The sequence below is a fragment of the Heloderma suspectum genome, chromosome 6 (genome assembly GCF_057233095.1).
Source record: "Heloderma suspectum isolate Gila_16-S chromosome 6, 16-S_ref, whole genome shotgun sequence".
NCBI lineage: Eukaryota > Metazoa > Chordata > Lepidosauria > Squamata > Helodermatidae > Heloderma > Heloderma suspectum.
The window spans coordinates 40,936,764-40,942,763 of record NC_139463.1 but is presented as its reverse complement, the minus strand read 5'-3'; the positions used below and the strand labels follow the sequence as shown (position 1 = coordinate 40,942,763).

Genomic DNA, 6,000 nt, shown 5'->3' with positions numbered 1-6,000 from the left:
TCCCACAGCCCAAGGGGCCCACCCAAGAGAGTGGCAAGGGCAGAAGCCAACTCCATTTTATTTCTGTAGTGCTATGGTTTCAGTGAGTTTAAAATGCAAAACTGCACATGCTCAGAGGCTTGCTTCTTCTTGTTTTAATCAGGCTTGGGAAACAATTTTGTTTTTGTTGTTCTAACATGTCAGGAATGTAGAAGCAGTTTAAAGGGTGGGGAGAGAATGGCAAGTTATGTGCTTCACAACTGAAGTTGTATTAAAACCTGCCCCGCCCCTGCCAAACCATTAAGGGTGCAATCCTATGCAGGTTTAGACAGAAAAAAGTCTAAACCTGCATAGGATTGCACCTTAAGTTCAGGGCCTAAAATGACCCAGCTGTACCACTGGCTCCATAGCGTAAAAACAAAACAAAAACCTATCTGAATACACATACCTAGGAAGGAGGGCTGCAGGAGTTGCAAATGCCGTATGTTTACTTACCTTTCCCCAACCTGGTGCCTTCTCTTACATTGAACCACAACTCCCAGCATCCCCAGCCAACATGGCCAATGCTGCCTGGGGGCGATAGGAGTTTCATACAACATCTGAAGGGCACCAATTTGGGGAAGGCTGTGATCACTGCCATCACCATTTATATATCACCATCATGGATGTGCTTTACAATAAGACAGGTCTCTGCCCTGAGGGATTTACACTCTCAGACAGCAGGGAGGTAGTAACCCTGGGCGCATTTGAGAGTAAATCCCATGTAATTCCATGGGGGGGGTCTTACTTCTGAGTAATTCATATGCATAGGGGTTGGCCCATAGCCAGGAGTGGGCTGGGAGTGCCTGCCCCCCTAATTTTCTCTGCCTCCCTTTTTTTCCAAACGATTAAAAAACAATTTACAATTTTGTCTTTAAAAGGCCCGCAAACCAGATGAACTGCCCCCCCCCCCCATTTATAGATCACCGTAATGGATGTGCTTTACAGTACGAAAACAGGTCCCTGCGCTGAAGGATTTTAGCAGGGCCTATTTGAGAATAAATGAATCCCATTTCATTCCATGGGGAGCGGGTCTTACTTGCGAGCAATTCCCGTGCATGGGGGTCCAGCCGGGCCCGTACCCAGGAGTGGGTTGGGGGGCTGCCCCCCTAAATTTTCTCTCCCGCCCCTGATTTCTTTTTACAAACTTTTTTCTTTCTTTCTTTTTTTACAATTCTGTCTTTGAGAGGCCTCAAAACCAGATGATTCCCCCCCCTTACTTTTTTGGTCTCCCCCCCCCACACACCCCGAACTTTTGGGCTGGCTACGGGCCTGGGTCAAGCTACCGGGGAGGCGCAAGCCTCTGTCTTGAGGAGAAGCGCCGTGGAATCCAGGGGGGTTCCTCGCGAGAAAGCGACGCGCACAGGCTCCCGCGGAGAGGGGCGGGGAGAGGGAGCCTCCGCCGGCCAAAGCGAGCGCCGGACAGACCCCCGTCCCCATCCGGCCGGCGGCGAAGGAGCAGCCCCGGCACTGCGGCGCGGGAGAGCGGGAGACGGAGGCGCGAGCGGGCGGGGCCAGGCCAGGCGAGGCGAGGCGAGGCGGGGCGGGGCCGGCCTGGAGGGCTGGGTGGGACTCCAGCCGGCTCGCTCGCTGCTGCCGCCGCCGCCGCCGCCGCTCTCCGGCTCCGGGCAGGAAAGCGCTGCGCCTTGGGCACCGGCTGCCGGAGCAAGAGCCAGAACGCACGCCGGAGAGCCGCCGCTGAGCGCGCCCCGCCGCCGCCTCGGACGCGTCGCCTGCCGAGCCCGGCCGCCGTCCAGGGCGGGGGGAGCGCGCGCGCCCCTTCTGCGAGCCGGTGCTGCGCGTCTGCGGCGCCCATGGAGCCGGGGCTGTGAGCCGAAGAGGACCGCGCGCCCGCCCGCCCATTGTCTTCCCCGGGCTGCGCTGCGTTTGGGCGCTTCTGGCCGATTCGCGGGGCGCCCCGCGGGACCTGTCGGGGCTGCGGCCGCACTCGCCGGAGGCAGCGGAGAGGGCGGACCTCCCCCCCGGAATCTCCCCCCCGGGCGGGGCCACGACGGCGCGGTAAGTCCGGCTCCTGGGCGCGCGGGGGCTGCTGCAGCGCTCGGCCGGCGACGCCTGGAGAAACTTTCCCCCAAACTTTCCGCTTTGGGCTCTGGGGCGCGTGGGCCGGACCCCCCAGTTTCCGACCAGCCGTGCCGGGACGCGCCCCCCCCCCCAGTTTCGATCCGGTCTTTTCCCCGGGACATGTTAGCCGGGGGGGCGCGGGAGAGGAGGCACGCGGGGGAGAAAAGCTGGCAAACTTTCCAGCTGAGCCAGGGCCTCTCCATCGCCCCCGGCGTCTGGCGCCTGGCGGTGCAGCCAGAGCGGGCGGCTCTGGGGCCTCTTGGAAGCCAGCCACCCCCGCTCCCCGCCTTTCCCGGCGGTTCGAGGGACTCGGCGGCGGCGGCGGCGGCTTCCTTGCGCCAGTCTCCTGGTTCTCCGGTGCGGGGGAGGGAGGAGCGGCGGCGGCTGCTGCTGCTCGGATCTGAGTAGGAGCGGGGCTGGGGGGACGGGACGGGACAGAAAAATGCCTAGCCCTGTCCAAGCGTGGGTGCATGTCTGGTTGAAACGGACGTATGTTGGAGGGGGAGGGCATATTGGCTGGATTGGCCTTTCCCCAACCTGGCGCCCCCCAGAAATGTTGGACTACGACGCCCATCACCCCAGCCGTGGCTGATGGGAGATGGAGTCCAAAGCATCTGGAGGGCTTTGGGGGAAAGGCATGGCTGGACCCAATTCTTGGGGGGTGTATCCGATGCGTTGCTTGGGCGGTGCGGACACTCCCGGCACCCACCCGCCGTCATTGTGGTCAGAGTGGTGAAGAAGGACGAAGCGGGGAGGGGGGGCTGGCCTCTCTGCTTGGCACTTGGCTTCTTTTCTTGGCTTACAGCTGATGAGCTTGTGGTGCTTTGAAGAGAGGGGAGGGCACTCTCTGCATGCCCAGAGGCACTCTTTTACTAACGCTCAACCTGTGTTTGTGGATTAAGTTGCTAAAATGGGGGGAATAAAAGATGCGGTATTTTCTGAATTTTAAACAGAAATCCTAATGAGTGACGTAGGGGGATGTAATGTCCATCGAAGCCTTTACTTTCACAGTTAAACAGTAACTCCAGTGAAAAGGAAGTGGCGATAACTGTCTTTGCCTTACATGTGTCTCTTGTTACCTTTGCCTTGTTCCTTCCCTCTGCTGTCTCTTGTCCAAGATCAGAACATAGATTGTAAACTCCTCGGGGGCAGGGGTTTGCATCTTCCTTTTTTTATTTAACTTTGTGCAGCAGCCTTTCCCAACCAGATGCCCTCCAGATGGGCCAGACTACAACCCCCATCATCCCCAGCCATGCTGTAGTCTGGCCTAGCTGGAGGGTGTCAGATTGGGGAAGGCTGTGTCCAACAGTACCATCAACCCGCTTGACGCTGTATAAGTGCTCCTGGTTTGTTGTTATTGACAGCATTACTGGGTGGCTGTTGTTCTGGATTAACTAACCCATTAGCTAATCCAGAACAAGAAATATGTGGTCTTGTGTATGCGGCTGGTGTCCAGGAGCCCCCAGGATCACATCCCCTCCCCATGAATACCTGTTGCCTGCCTGCCTGCCCACCCACCCTCCTAGTTGCTGACCTGAAGGCAAGTAGGGTGCATGGAAGGAGTGGTCACTGTGGCAGTGGGACTTGGTGCTGGTCCACTCTGCCACACAGTGAGGGCTCTAGACACCAGGTTGGGGGAATTTCCCCTGGTTAAACCAGTTGCTGATGAAGCTCATTGATGCTGTATTGCTCATTGTGGCTGTGTGTGCTGTTTGTGCTGATCCAAGAAATGGACTTTGCGGCATGCTGACACCTGTTAAAATTTAAAGTCTGTTTGCCCTGGAGGGGTGGGGTGGGTAGCGGTGCATGTCTGTTTACAAGACAGTGCAGAGTATGCGTGAGGAGGCATCAAGGCACCCTCTGATTCCTGTGTCTTGCTGAGCAGCGGAAGAGCAGACTCTTAAGGCTGCTCAGAGGATGGAGTGCAGCCCCTTCCTTGCTGCCTTCCACCACGCTTGGCTTGAACGGCACGCCAGGCTTGTGCAGGCATTTACGGGGAGGAGAGAATGTTCTCGTTGTTCAAAGAGCAAAAAGCCTTGTGGCGCCAACGGATTCGTTGTGACATTGTAAGCTTTCGTTGACTGCAGCAGCTTTCCTCGACATGGTGCCCCCTCCAGATGTGTTGGACTGCAACTCCCATCATCCCCAGCCAGCATGGCTGTTGTAGCATTGCTGCCTAGGAGCAATGGGAGTTGCTGTCCCAACACATCTGGAGGGGGCACCATGATGGGGAGGGCTGGACTTGAGCCACTTCCATCAGCTGCACACAGCATCATCCTCAATGTGGGCTGTGAGCGGGGGCAGAGTGCAAAATCCGTGGGGCCCCAAAGCCATGAAATGGAAGGCATACAATAGAATCATAGAATAGTAGGGATGGAAGGGGCCTACAAGGCCATCGAGTCCAACCCCCTGCTCAGTGCAGGAATCCAAGGCAGAGCATCCCTGACAGATGGCTGTCCAGCCTCGTCTTGAATGCCTCCAGTGTGGGAGAGCCCACCACCTCCCTAGGTAATTGGTTCCACTGATAGGTCAGTGTCATTTGAGTGTAAAGCCCAAATATGTAAGAACAGAGTGGGCTTCTTTATTACCTTTATATCCCACCTGTTTTCCTCTTGCAAGGAACCCAAAGTGGCTCACATTTTTCTCCCTTTCCTCATAATACTGGAACCTGGGATCATCCCATAAAGCTGATTAGTGGGAGACTCAGGACAGGTAAAATGAAGGACGTCTTCACCAGTGCATAGTTAAACTGTGGAATTCGCTACCACAGGATGTAGTGAGGGCCAGCAATTTGGATGGCTTTAAAAGGGGGTTGGACAAACTCCTGGAGAAGGCTATCAGTGGCTACTGCTCCTGATGGCTGTGTGCTACCTCCAGTATCAGAGGCAGTGAGCCAGTTGCTGGGGAACATGGGCGGAAGGGTGCTGTTGCAGTCGTGTCCTGCTTGTGGGTCTCCCGTCAACAGCTGGCTGGCCACTGTGAGAACAGAATGTTGGACTAGATGGACCCTTGGTCTGATCCGGCATGGCTGTTCTTATGTTCTTATGTCCTCCTCTCCATTTTATCCTCACAACAACCCTCCGAGGTAGTTCATGCTGAGGGTTAGTGACTGACCCAAAGTCACCCAGTGAGCTTCATGACTGAGGGGGGATTAGAATTCAGATCTCCTGGCCAGCACTCTAACCGCTGTACCACACTGTCTCTCTTTTGTCCACAAACGCTTGTGTTGCAATCAATCTGTCAAAAGTGCCGCAAGGCTCTTTGCTGCATGAGGCTTGGTGCCACTACCCCTCTGGAGCTGTTTACAGACTGATGGCTGTTCCTTTGGGCATGTGCCTCATCTCCTAGATGAGGCACGATCACGTGTTGTGCAGATGTAAGTCAAAAGTCAGTCAGTCCTGCTGAGTTCACCAGGACTGACTCTAGTATATGTGCATTGGAATTCAGCCTCAGTCCTGCATCCTCTGCCATGGAAAGGAGCACTGGACAAGTAACTAGCAGGTGTCTTAATACTATTTTGTGCTTCCCTGTGTCGGGCGTTCCAGATTGTTGCTGCCTTTTATAGGATCAGTTTACTTGTCGTGAAGGAGCACTGGAGATTTATGTCATTTTTGTTATATTGGCTTATTAAAAAAAAAACAACGGGGAAGGAGATACACACTGGGCAGACGGTGCTATTTAAAGTTGCACCAGTTCTCCTCAAAAGCAGGGATTTGCAGCCTCCCCGTCCCCAGACTGCTTCTTGTCGGCTAGCTGCAAAAGCCTGTCTGCTCCTGCTACAACAACACTTCCCTCCAGCTCCCGTTCAGGCTGGTGTGTTCTGTAGCTAGTGACCAGCAACCATCAGTGCCTATGGAAGGAATCCCCTGAGGTCCATCTTCCCCACATCCTCTCCAGATG

The 6,000-nt window shown here is 55.7% G+C and overlaps 1 protein-coding gene across 2 annotated transcripts in view; it reads left to right on the top strand.

Annotated features, from left to right (window-relative positions):
• The first annotated feature begins 1,575 nt into the window (after positions 1-1,575).
• FGFR1 (fibroblast growth factor receptor 1) overlaps positions 1,576-6,000 on the top strand; it is a 132,751-nt gene continuing 128,326 nt past the window's right edge. The window contains exon 1 of one of the 2 annotated variants that reach the window (XM_084804050.1): positions 1,576-2,037. The gene's annotated coding sequence lies outside the window, so the exon portion shown is untranslated. The remainder of the gene's footprint in view (positions 2,038-6,000) is intronic. The other variant, XM_084804049.1, reaches the window with a different exon arrangement.